Here is a 14,481-nt window from a genome sequence, read left to right on the forward strand (position 1 = left end):
TATAGTAGTAAACCCTCCTATAGTAGCACACCCTCCTATAGTAGTAAACCCTCCTATAGTAGTACACCCTCCTATAGTAGTACACCCTCCTATAGTAGTAAACCCTCCTATAGTAGTACACCCTCCTATAGTAGTAAACCCTCCTATAGTAGTACACCCTCCTATAGTAGTAAACCCTCCTATAGTAGTAAACCCTCCTATAGTAGTAAACCCTCCTATAGTAGTACACCCTCCTATAGTAGTAAACCCTCCTATAGTAGTACACCCTCCTATAGTAGTAAACCCTCCTATAGTAGTAAACCCTCCTATAGTAGTACACCCTCCTATAGTAGTACACCCTCCTATAGTAGTACACCCTCCTATAGTAGTACACCCTCCTATAGTAGTAAACCCTCCTATAGTAGTACACCCTCCTATAGTAGTACACCCTCCTATAGTAGTAAACCCTCCTATAGTAGTACACCCTCCTATAGTATTAAACCCTCCTATAGCAGTACACCCTCCTATAGTAGTAAACCCTCCTATAGTAGTACACCCTCCTATAGTAGTAAACCCTCCTATAGTAGTACACCCTCCTATAGTAGCACACCCTCCTATAGTAGCACACCCTCCTATAGTAGCAAACCCTCCTATAGTAGTACACCCTCCTATAGTATTAAACCCTCCTATAGTAGTACACCCTCCTATAGTAGTAAACCCTCCTATAGTAGTAAACCCTCCTATAGTAGTACACCCTCCTATAGTAGTAAACCCTCCTATAGTAGTACACCCTCCTATAGTAGTAAACCCTCCTATAGTAGTACACCCTCCTATAGTAGTACACCCTCCTATAGCAGTAAACCTGCAGGAATGTAGCTTTCTCAGCCACTTCTTACAAGTCTTCCTTCCCTGCTCTCAGAAGTTCCACATCAGAGTCAGATCCTAACAGACCATAATTGACCCTTCGGGGATGAGTGGCTGCATGCAGACTGACCGCCACAGAGAAGAGCTTTGAGACAGAAATGTCCGGACCGTCTGTGAATGGGACAGTTTGTTCCTGGTCCAGATAGTTCTTCTGGTTGATTGAGGTGAAGGAGAGCAGTTCAGGTTAAGTTGCTATGCTAGTTATCTATGCTCCAATGTTTCTCTTTGACAGAATCCTTGCCTACCCATTGTCACGGTTTTGAGCTATTTTTGGTCCCCTTACACCAGGGCTGTTGCTGAGCAGTTTGAGATATTGTAGTCCTGTATGGTTTATCCACCCAATGCCTGGCTTACACCATACAGAGATTGTTCAAGGCTTCCTTGCACTTCTTCAATAATTCAAAAGTCACTACAGCGCTGCTTGTGGATGTGGTGGAAAACTTTCCTAGTTTGTCAGATGGTCTCCTTGTGAATCATCCTCATGAGTCCAACAGAGGTGTGAGAACGTCAAGCTGTCGCGGGGCCACAAATAGCTGGTAAGGCTGTAGGGAAGAGGTCTATCAGAGACAGCATGCAGATGGACACACAACCAGAGAACCTCAGTGACCACACTGAGCTCTGATGGACATGATCCAGCATACTGTATGTATGTCTTAGAGATGCAAAACGATGGTAACTTACCCAAAATTCCCAGTTTATCCAGAAATCCTGTTTAAAAGATTACCGGAATCAGGAAGAAATAAGTAGAGAATCCGGAATTCAACAGGAATTGTATTTATTGTCAACTCTACAGAACTGAGTAGAAACTAAAAGCAGAACAAATCTTAGGCTACCAGCACAACTCTGCCTCATTACATCTGGTGCTATTCTCTTCCCATTAAACCAGGACAGACAACTCTCTCTCCAAACCCTGATCTGTATTCCGTCATCATGGCTCTGAGTCTCTGCATCACTGCAGTCCTATAGCTAACCAAACGTGGCAGGCGTAGAAACACACCTGAGCAGAGTTCCCACTTCCGTTTTTCTGGTGGAACGGTAGTTAGGATGAAAATACTGTATCCTTGAAAAGTGGATGTTACATTTTCTGTTGACTCCACAAAGCCTATCCTATAGCAGGAGCAAGAAGGAACCCTGCCTGGGGCAGTCCATTGATTGGTTGCTAGGCTGGCTGCTTGACATCCAGCCATAGGTATGTTAAGGATTATTAGGCAGACAGGTTTCTTCTGTGCTTCTGGTTCTGCTCTGTTCAGAAGTACAGTATGACGTGGCCCTGTTTCTATCTATCCATCTGCCCTGCCAGGGACTAACCAACTAGCACACTGATGGGGAACATATATTTTGAAAACTAAAAAAAATCAAATATCATGAATAAATAAAAAAGGAGAGAGACTGAAAAAGAGATTGCACGAAAGAAAGAGGCACAAAATGAAATAGCTATGGGAAAGGGTTATAACAGTAGCAGCCTTCTTTGCAATTTGATCATTTCTAATTGGCCCTTGCTCCCTCTCCTTTCTCTAGAGATGATGACATTCAACACCAGTGTTTTTTTTACCAAATCTGGTGAGATTATGGAAGAAATGTGCAATTATATTTGTCCTTTGGAGTTATTACCGTTATCTAGACACAGTGAAGACTACGACCAAAGTTCAGCTCCACTCGGGCTGTCTGTCTCAAGCGCCTGCTGCTTTCTGCTGGCACGTCTCTAACGCCTTTGTGTTTCCATGTTCCTCTCTGTCGCCACAAAGAAGTGAGGTAGAGAGAGCTAGAGCGAGAGAGACGGAACCTTTCATAAAAAGAGACAAAGGGTATCTTTGTGAGCCCAAACCCAGCAACAACCCCATGGTTTCTCCCAGTAACAGGTGACTGAGCAGCCTAAACAATGCTACCTCAGCCGACAGCCAGGGTAGCGTGTGGAACATAATGTGGTTCTGATAGGCCGTGTTACAATGAACATTCAGTTTTATTTATTTAACTAGGCAAGTCAGTTAAGAACAAATGATTATTTATAATGACGACCTGGCTGGAATACGGTGATGTCCAGGACAGCTGTTTAATTACTTCCAACAACAAGAGGCAGAGAGACAGATCTGGAGGGGACGCTGCCAAGTACTGCAGCAACACAACACTGCATCAGAGCTGTGACAACTCTGGGAGTCTGTGTTTGGATACAACAAGGAGGCCTCCAAATATACTGCAGATATGGCTTTTTCACAACAACAGAAAAGTAACTTGTTGTAAGTAGCCTATCATTTACAGTACATAACCTAGTTACTATTAAAGCTCAGACAAGGTATTTGTTCTTTACCTAGCATTCAGCCTTAGCACAACAGCTCTCTCTCTCTCTGACTGTTCAGAGTACAGGCACCTCTATTGTTATGCTGAGTGCACTTTAAATGCATGGCTTTGTCTGCCTGCTATCTCAGGGATTTTCTCATAGAGACATATTAAAGTAATGCTTGAACGTTGAAAGCTTTATGCTTTATGATCCCTAGGCTACTTATGTTAATTTTCATTCAGATAACTAGTTGGATTAGACTACAGACAACGAATACATTTCAAGAGAACACATTTCATGAGTAGGGCAGTATCATGTTATCCTTTTAACCGTCTGGCCGCTAGAGAACGTTGCCGGGCATCCCCTTTAGCATACGGATCAGATGCTGATCAACCTGCAAGGTGCGCAAACATAAGCATTAACGCTTTATAATAGTGCATAAACAATTGTAAAGCATGTATTGCATGAAGAAATATTAGTGAAAATATATCTATGTAAAATATAACAACAATAGTTATTTGGTTAGACTTCCAGTCAATGATTCAACATTCTAACAGTCTAATAAATACATTTCATATATGCTATTGGAAGAATAACAATTTGTTTGTGTTTATAAAGGTCTTGGGTAACATTAAAATACATAAAGTCAATTATTTCAAAGAACATAAATACATTTTCATTAGTTTATGTTAATCTAGGCTACAAATAAAAGCCAGAGAGCACTATTTCAAGTCCATCAAAAAGAAGTCCATTATAATTTTGTTTTGGCAGGTCTAAAGAAACATTGTGGAAATAAGAAAATGTACTTAAAAGGAAGCAGAATATAATATTTTAAGTTTATCATGTTACTAGTCTTTGCTTAGTAGCCAAAGCAATGCTGCCGTACGAGTGGTAAGGTGATGAACGCATGGACAGCGCAGATATTCTGGGATAAAGTTACATTTTATAGAGATGCACCTCTTGATTTTTCAGAGATATTTGACAAAAGGTAAGTGTCATAGAAACTGCAGAATATGATCTTTCTGATACTATATAGAAATAAAAACATTAGCTGATAAAGTGACGCTCCTCTGTCAATTACAAGTTGCACCCATCTCTTCATGTACAATTTGACAACTGAAAATATTGTCACTCAGACTATTGTCAATGTAATCTTGACTATAGGCTAAGTCGTATTATGTGTGAAATTAGTTTAGGTGTAGTTTCGATGGGCCTGACTGGCATCGTTTGTTTCCCCTCACTCATTAACTTGGATAGAGTCGAGGATATGTTTTGCATTATTCTAAAGGCCTACTGCAACACCTAGCATGTTTCTGTTTCCCTTACAATACATGTGATTAGTAATACAGTTACAGTAAATAAAACAACCACCCAAAAGGTTATTTTTACAAATTAAAACGGAAAAGAGAACGAGATCAACCTGTAAGGCGCGAGGTCAAATTATAGGGTAAACATCAGCGCCGAAAGCTGATAAATAGGATAACAAAAACTCATCATTACACTATTGTCGTTCTAAATGAAATCACCCTCATCATTCTGTTGGGCTTCATTTCAATTCAATTGTGAGGCAAGGTGTACAATTATCGGCCATTCATCCATTTGCCATTCATTCAGTGAGGAGACAGAGACGCATTAGCACCTGGCTGGGTAACAACGTCCTACAGCACATTGTCTTGGCAGGTAAAAAAGGCTCTAAATACTTTTCTGTTTGTGATTTCAAAATGCGGACAAATGAGCAGTGTAAAATACAAAACATTTAGGAAAAGTCAGGGAAGTTGCTTTTTTTTGTGGCCAATTTGTTTTATTTACAAAATCAAAAATCAATGGAAGTTGGACTATGGCAGTTCTAGTGTTACAGCAGTTTCATTTCAGCACTATTTTATCAGTAACTCCCTTTTACTAACAGGAGAGTAGCCTAGCCTATGGTAGATGGAGACATATTCCATAGCTTTACAGAGAATCTGAGCTTTAGATAAGCAAACTGACTGTGGCTCTGGGAGAATGCATTGTGTTTTTGTCTGAATCCATCCAGTCAGTTCAGGCTAGCCAGAGGTCCCTGAGCGTCAGTGTTTTCATTGTCCCATTCTATTCTTCTCACGATCGCCTCATTACAGACAGGCTCTATTTTTAGCCCAGTGTGATTGAAATAGAGTCCTCAGGGAGCCTGGGGGCATAGAGGACTGAAGAAAAGAGAGAGGGAAAGAGAGAGACAGAGGGAGCGAGGACTGAACAAAATGAGCAGCAGGTAGAGAGAGCGAGAGAGAGAGAGCGAGAGAGAGAGAGAGAGAGAGAGAGAGAGAGAGAGAGAGAGCAAGAGAGAGGGGACTCTGGGGTCGGATGAGTCAGGGAGTGAAGGAGGAGGGAGAATGAGTGAGGAAGAAAGAAATGGAGTGAGTGCACCGCCAGCATGCCTGAAGACAAGGCTTCCTCTCCATCCTCCTCCCTCACGAGGTCCTTGTTGAGACCTGTAGTGTAATAACAGTACTGTAGGCCTGGGGGCCAGGGGCCCTGTTGCCACAACTACACACAGGAACCCTGGCTGGAAGACACAGGAGGGTTCCTTAATGACAAAATAATTAATTTGACATGGTGTTTTGTTACGGACTGCGTCATACCTTGAGCATATACTGTTTCCTTCCTCTTAGTTCTCAGGTATTACATACACAGGATCTAACCCTGCAAAGTGTGCGCGTGCATGAGTTTGTAATGCGGCAACTGGCGATGTATTTATCATTACGAATCCCAAGAGGGTATGTTTTTCTCCTGGTTCTTATTCTACTATAATTTCCAAACAATAGAACATTAGTAATCGTTCCACAGCTGCTGCAGTGTCATTAGAGAAGAGAAGGGGAACGAGCGAGGCAGAGAGACAGAGAGAGACAGAGAGGAGAGCGAGGCAGAGAGAGAGAGAGAGACAGAGAGGAGAGCGAGGCAGAGAGAGAGAGAGAGAGGAGAGAGACCAGCAAGTGGTGACTGCAGGGTTTCTCACTTTACTCACACAGACTCAGTCAGACTTTCTGTTTACACATCCCTATCGCCACAATAAGGGCACACTGTTGCTAGGAAGGGGACCACTGCAGAAGTGAGAGAAAGCAGAGATTCAAAAATATACCGTTTTATCATGAGGGGGCAATACAGCTTGATTGGGATGCAATACAAAATAATACTCTGAATAGCCTTTTATTTGACGATGAGATTAGGAGGGAAAGAAACATTTCAAACCATTTTAAAAGGATATTCCTCTGGAAAAAACATTAAACGTTATATTTGCACTTACATTTAGCATGCATTATGAACTAAAGGTAAACATATTATTTGAGCAGTTTAAGGCTGGTCATAAAGACTATGGACAGTGTTTTTGTAGCACTGCATATTTTCACTCACTACCTAGCCACAGTGGTTTGGTACTGAGATATGCATGTTGCTATTAAGATGTCTGATGATCCACAATAATGACAATACTCCTTTCCTTCGCCTCAGACCTCCATCAGTTTGCCGTGAGTGTGTGTACGCATGTGTACAGGTGTGTGTGTGTGTGTGGTGTCATTAGGGATGAATTTGAACGGCCCTGCCAGACATCCATCCAGCCAGTACACTCAATCTCTCCACTCAGTCCCCCCTCTACACCCTCCTCTCTCTCCTTCATCCTCTAAAAATAAAAAAAAGCTAAAATCATAAGGAATTGGCACATTTGTTGTGGAAAGAGCTGCCTGTAAGTGCCTCCCCAGCAGTATGTGGTGGGATGATAATGATATACGCTGCTGCAGGGATACAGTAGCACCTCGGCTTGGCCACTCCTCACCCCTTCCCTCGCCCTGTTACCTGACTCGGCGAGAGCATCTTCCCATTAACTGTCACTTCTAATTCCCGCTCTCCATCCCTCCCTCCCTCCTTGGCTGTTCTCCCCTCACCTCTCATCCCACTCCCCACCTCTCCCCACCTGCACACACTCACAAGAACACATTCACAGACACACAAAACACAGACACACAGACACACAAACACAGACACACAAACACAGACACACACTCCTGGCAGATGTGATATGAAATCAGGTTAGGGCCAGCTCTGCTGAACCAGCCAGCCAGAGGTAACAGAGCTGATACAGTAAATCGAATCACCCTGGTGTTGTCCAGTTGGGACCTGCTGCTCTCAGATCAGTGGTTAGTTAGCTCCTGACTAACACCTCACACCCCGCTTCCTCCATCACTGCAACACAGCCACTCAGATACATGGCACATAAAAGTGTGCACAGACACTGAAACCCACACCACAGGTATGGTTCCTAAACTACGCAGATCCCTTTGCATTCACAATAATTCATTGTGGATCCAAATAAAGTATTCAAAAGTGTGTGTTGCTCTCTGAGTTCATACGTGAATAGATAGTATAAATTCACCTCCATCACTGGGTCTGTCTGAGCTGTTCCTATACATCAAAACATCCCATTGAAAGGAATGCATAAGATTACACTACGCACTTAACTCACCAGAAATAGTCAGTTTCCATGGCAATGTGGATCTTCATCAATGCAGAATCCTGAGGAGCGTTTGGGTCAGATTGTTTCTAGTTTGCTTTGGTTCTCCAATGCAATAGTCTCATGTATAACTTAAAGACAAGACTTCCAGGGCAATATTCACACCTCCACTGATGGGTTGTGCAGCAGTGGAGGATTTAGAGGCATTGTGTGTTCGGAACCAAAATGCATTTCCAATCATTTCCGTTAAGCAAAATAAAGTTCTGAACCGGTTCAAACCCTATAAAATGTTGTGGTTTATGTCGTTCCTTCCTGTTCCTTTCTTTAACCTGTGAAATCAACTGTTATTTACATTTAGCTAATTAAATGACTTCCCCAATCAGCGCAGACAGAGCAGGCAAGCTAGTTGTTTACATGTGTGATGGACAGACATGTGTAGCCTATGACACACAATGTGACTGACATTTTGCGGGTGGGGAGAGAGCGAGCGAGGGTTGAGGAGGAGGTTTGAAGCGCTGGGCATCTTGTTATGACATGCATTATCTGAATTCGGTCCTCAGAATTATACCTAGGAGGAGGAACTTCGAATGTCCTTTGAGCTAGCTAGCTAACAAGATTGTGTGCGCCGAGCAGCACCAGAATTAAAAACGCATCTTAACTTTTATTAGTTAATAAATCCAACGTGAAACGTAATAAGGATACTATAGGCCTAGTTAACTAGCATTGAACAAGTTAATCCATTCTTCTCTAGCTAGTAAAAACTCGTTCCTATCTTCTGAATCACAATTGTAGCCTCAGTACAGTAGCCGATGCTAGGGACAGGTAGCCTAAACAGGCACACACACTGGCAAGGATTTTCAGCTTGCATGCAGACACTGGAATTATTTTGAGTGACAGAGTGAGGGCTTCGCTTAGGCACTATGCGTGTTTTGTAAGACTAGAAAAAATGCATGGAACGTAAAATAACTTCACTAACCGGTTCCCATGCTTTTGAAATAATGGTTATGTTCCGGCAACATATGGATCACTTTCGTTCCAGTTTACATTTCTGTTCCCTGAACCGGTTCCAACACCTTGTTCCAACAGAAAGAGAAATGGAAAGGGAGATACCTAGTCAGTTGCAAAACTAACTGCATTCAACTGAAATGTGTCTTCCAAATTTAACCCAACCCCTCTGAGGATAGCATCCTAATTGCATATAAAATGGCAGCCTATTTCCCTACATAGGCCTAGTGCACTAGTTTGTACCAGTGCCTTTTATATCCAGAATTAAAGAGGGCAAGTCAAATGTAATGTGGGCCTAACATGGATCCTTGAGGGACCCACATACAGGCTTTTCCTTTTCCTGCCTGTTTAATGGCTGGGAGACAGATACACGTGCACGCACATACACAGTGCTGTGTTGCAGGGCAGGTCAGTGTAATAACAGAAGGGGGCCTGCAGTGTGACTGTAGTGGAAAAGCAGAGCACTCCAGTAGTGCTGACGGGGCAGCGAGGGACAGACAGGTCGTCAGGGGGATGATGTATGGCCCTCATTCTCCTCCTATGTCTCCTGGATAAGCTGTTCCAGGAGCCGGGGACCTGGGGCCAGAGCGCACGCACATGCACACACTCTCTCTCTCTCTCTCACAGCTCAGCGCATCATCAGGACACTGCCAAAGGGGTGAGAGTAAGGCCTCGGACACTTTCCACTCTATAATGGCTGATCACAGTGAGGCCAGACTGGTGGCAAGGAGTGTGTGTGCGTGTGTTCATGTGTGTGTAAGAAAAAAATTAAACTCTCCTCCAACTCTCCATCTTTCTCTGGCTGGCTGGCAGCTTGGCTCTCTCAGGGAATAAAGTACCCACATTAACAATTTGCTCTAATATTTACACCCCCGCAACAGCCATATCTTACAAGTTTAATTTCTATGACTTATCTATGAGTCCATTCCTACGGGGGCGTGCATTATTCACAAGACAAAACAGCACTAGAAATAGAAAATTAGACACAAATTCACATTTTGCTCAATCTTCATAACAATGGAGTGATTTTACAATCTCAGCAATAACAATCGGCTGTTTGAGAGAACAACTTCTGAGAGAGATTCGTAATTACATTCATGGCTCATCAAACTCATACCTATAGAAACAGAGGAGGAAGAGAGCGAGAGAAAGTGAGCGAGCGAGAGAGAGACAGTAGATTCCCCTGCTCAGTCTCTACAGGGAGTCGGAGTGAAAGAAGAGAAAAGAGCTAGATGATGCAGTGTTCTGTGGACCCAGAGAGACAGGTATAACAAGCTGTGTGCCTGGGAGGGAACGAGGCCTGCCCTTTCTAGTCTCTAGTCTGTGTGAGTCACACATCACACACTCCACACCTCTTGACTAAGACCAGAGTCTTCTCATCATACTGAGCCCTGCAGGACACCACACCATCACATACTACCTCTGATACCTCTCTACCTCTTTCTCAATCTCATCCCTCTCGGTTTTTCTCTCTCTCTCACCATACAACATTTTTTGTAACAGAAAATAAAAATCTGTATTTTTTTTTTATTCCTGTCGCATCCCTGTTTGAAAATATTTTCTACCCATTGCTTGCCTACTGAACAGAACCCAGCTAGCATTTCCTCTGAGTAGGCTTGGACGGTATCCAGATTGTCATAGCTTCATAATGACATTGTGTCATCACAGGATATTTAGTAATACAGGCACTGAACACAATTGGCACTATTTTCAATCCAAAGTTTAGCAATGCTAACAACTACAGGCAAAATACCATAGTGAATTCTAGCTAAATGCTAACGAACGCATGCAAACATTTTATAGTCTCTTAGAAAAACTATTTGCAGGACAGACATCCCAGGTCACAGTTATACAAGTAACAAAAAAATGTTACTCACAGTTTGCTGCACACACAAAACCAATATTAGATAGCAAGGCTGTTGATCTAGGAGGGGATTCTAGATGCCTAGCAACTACGTTAGCAAACCAAATGCACAACTGCAGAGTATTTAGCACATTTTAGTCAGTTCACTTCATAGTTACAAGACATCTAGCCAGCAAACATTTAGTTGTGAATTCCATACTGTAACTAGATCACATGGTGTGTGCTGCACAACACCGGTCTCTCGTCTTTGTGTGCTTATAATAAGTGACTGGGGACTACTTGTGAGCTTCATAATGTAAAATAATGTGATAGGTGAAATGAAGAATGTGATCAGCTTCATCCCTTAACATATTGCACAAGTTGACTGCAAGTATTTATAAAAGTACGTAGACTCAGTGTTATGACGTAGATGCAGAAGGTAAACAGCATAGTGGGTCAATTTACGCAACAACTAAGAGCTTTGAAGCGCGAGGCTTAACTTCTCCGCTGTTTTGGTACCCTGGCTGCCATGCTGTGAACAGCGTGAAGCAAACCCGTGCACGTGCAGATACTGTGTGTGACCGTGTGAGAGCGAAGTCTTGCAGCTCGCTCATCTTAATATTTATTTTTTTATTTTACAAGGCAAGTCAGTTAAGAACAAATTCTTATTTACAATCACGGCCTATGAACAGTGGGTTAACTGCCTTGTTTAGGGCAGAACAACAGATTTTAACTTGTCAGCTCGGGGGTTCGATCTAGCAACCTTTTGGTTACTGGCCCAGCACTCTGACCACTAGACAACCTGTCGCCCCTAAAATCTGCGGTCCTGCTCATGGCAACGTCAAAGTATCTACAAATATCCTAATTTGTTAAAAAAAAAAGTCAAATAAATAGTTTCAATGGTATTGACTTTCAACCGGTTCTCCCCATTAAGCGAGTCGGAGTCGGAGGCCGAGACTTCTCTGGTCTCTACTCCTCCCGTTGTGGGGTCTGAGACGCCGACGGCTCCCACCATTAGCTCTGACAAATTGAAAACCCTAGTCATTGGCGACTCCATTACCCGCAGTATTAGACTTAAAACTAATCATCCAGCGATCATACACTGTTTACCAGGGGGCAGGGCTACCGACGTTAAGGCTAATCTAAAGACGTTGCTGGCTAAAGCTAAAACTGGCGAGTGTAGAGAGTATAGAGACATTGTTATCCACGTCGGCACCAACGATGTTAGGATGAAACAGTCAGAGGTCACCAAGCGCAACATAGCTTCAGCGTGTAAATCAGCTAGAAAGATGTGTCGGCATCGATTAATTGTTTCTGGCCCCCTCCCAGTTAGGGGGAGTGATGAGCTCTACAGCAGAGTCTCACAACTCAATCGCTGGTTGAAAACTGTTTTCTGCCCCTCCCAAAAGATAGAATTTGTAGATAATTGGCCCTCTTTCTGGGACTCACCCAAAACAGGACCAAACCTGGCCTGTTGAGGAGTGACGGACTCCATCCTAGCTGGAGGGGTGCTCTCATCTTATCTACGAACATAGACAGGGCTCTAACTCCTCTAGCTCCACAATGAAATAGGGTGCAGGCCAGGCAGCAGGCTGTTAGCCAGCCTGCCAGCTTAGTGGAGTCTGCCACTAGCACAGTCAGCGTAGTCAGCTCAGCTTTCCCCATTGAGACCGTGTCTGTGCCTCGATCTAGGTTGGGCAAAATTAAAAATGACGGTGTTCGCTTTAGCAATCTCACTAGTATAAAGACCTCCTCCATTCCTGCCATTATTGAAAGAGATTGTGATACCTCACATCTCAAAATTGGGTTACTTAATGTTAGATCCCTCACTTCCAAGGCAGTTATAGTCAATGAACTAATCACTGATCATAATCTTGATGTGATTGGCCTGACTGAAACATGGCTTAAGCCTGATGAATTTACTGTGTTAAATGAGGCCTCACCCCCTGGTTACACTAGTGACCATACCCCCCGTGCATCCGGCAAAGACGGAGGTGTTGCTAACATTTACGATAGCAAATTTCAATTTACCAAAAAAAAAAACGATGACGTTTTCGTCTTTTGAGCTTCTAGTCATGAAATCTATGCAGCCTACTCACTCACTTTTTATAGCTACTGTTTACAGGCCTCCTGGGACATATGCAGTGTTCCTCACTGAGTTCCCTGAATTCCTATCGGATCTTGTAGTCATAGCAGATAATATTCTAATTTTTGGTGACTTTAACATTCACATGGAAAAGTCCACAGACCCACTCCAAAAGGCTTTCGGAGCCATCATCGACTCAGTGGGTTTTGTCCAACATGTCTCTGGACCTACTCACTGCCACAGTCATACTCTGGACCTAGTTTTGTCCCATGGAATAAATGTTGTGGATCTTAATGTTTTTCCTCATAATCCTGGATTATCGGACCACCATTTTATTGCGTTTGCAATCGCAACAAATAATCTGCTCAGACCCCAACCAAGGAGAATTAAAAGTCGTGCTATAAATTCTCAGACAACCCAAAGATTCCTTGATGCCCTTCCAGACTCCCTCTGCCTACCCAAGGACGTCAGAGGACAAAAATCAGTTAACCACCTAACCAAGGAACTCAATTTAACCTTGCGCAATACCCTAGATGCAGTTGCACCCCTAAAAATTAAAAACATCTGTCATAAGAAACTAGCTCCCTGGTATACAGAAAATACACGAGCTCTGAAGCAAGCTTCCAGAAAATTGGAACGGAAATGGCGCCACACCAAACTGGAAGTCTTCCGACTAGCTTGGAAAGACAGTACCGTGCAGTATCGAAGAGCCCTCACTGCTGCTCGATCATCCTATTTTTCCAACTTAATTGAGGAAAATAAGAACAATCCGAAATTTCTTTTTGATACTGTCGCAAAGCTAACTAAAAAGCAGCCTTCGCAAATGGAGGATGGCTTTCACTTCAGCAGTAATACATTTATGAACTTCTTTGAGGAAAAGATCATGATCATTAGAAAGCAAATTACGGACTCCTCTTTAAATCTGGGTATTCCTCCAAAGCCTGAGTCTACACAACTCTGCCAGGACCTAGGATCAAGGGAGATACTAAAGTGTTTTAGTACTATATCTCTTGACACAATGATGAAAATAATCATGGCCTCCAAAACCTCAAGCTGCATACTGGACCCTATTCGAACTAAACTACTGAAAGAGCTGCTTCCTGTGCTTGGCCCTCCTATGTTGAACATAATAAACGGCTCTCTATCCACCGGATGTGTACCAAGCTCACTAAAAGTGGCAGTAATAAAGCCTCTCTTGAAAAAGCCGAATCTTGACCCAGAAATTATAAAAAACTAATTGGCCTATATCGAATCTTCCATTCCTCTCAAAAAATTTTGAAAAAGCTGTTGCACAGCAACTCACTGCCTTCCTGAAGAAAAACAATGTATGGTTTTAGACCCCATCATAGCACTGAGACTGCACTTGTGAAGGTGGTAAATGACCTTTTAATGACGTCAGACCGAGGCTCTGCATCTGTCCTCGTGCTCCTAGATCTTAGTACCGCTTTTGATACCATCGATCACCACATTCTTTTGGAGAGATTGGAAACCCAAATTGGTCTACATGGACAAGTTCTGGCCTGGTTTAGATCTTATCTGTCGGAAAGATATCAGTTTGTCTCTGTGAATGGTTTGTCCTCTGACAAATCAATTGTAAATTTCGGTGTTCCTCAAGGTTCCGTTTTAGGACCACTATTGTTTTCACTTATATATTTTACCTCTTGGGGATGTCATTCGAAAACATAATGTTAAATTTCACTGCTATGCGGACGACACACAGCTGTACATTTCAATGAAACATGGTGAAGCTCCAAAATTGCCCTCGCTAGAAGCCTGTGTTTCAGACATAAAGATGTGGATGGCTGCAAACTAACAAACTACTTTTAAACTCGGACAAAACAGAGATGCTTGTTCTAGGTCCCAAGAAACAAAGAGATCTTCTGTTGAATCTG

The 14,481-nt window shown here is 42.8% G+C and overlaps 1 protein-coding gene across 3 annotated transcripts in view; it reads right to left on the reverse strand.

Moving 5' to 3' along the window:
• trappc9 (trafficking protein particle complex subunit 9) overlaps positions 1-14,481 on the reverse strand; it is a 298,405-nt gene that overhangs the window by 131,921 nt on the left and 152,003 nt on the right. The window lies entirely within an intron of this gene.

Source organism: Salmo salar, chromosome 27 (genome assembly GCF_965601325.2).
Source record: "Salmo salar chromosome 27, fSalSal1, whole genome shotgun sequence".
In the NCBI taxonomy this organism is placed as follows: Eukaryota; Metazoa; Chordata; class Actinopteri; order Salmoniformes; family Salmonidae; genus Salmo; species Salmo salar.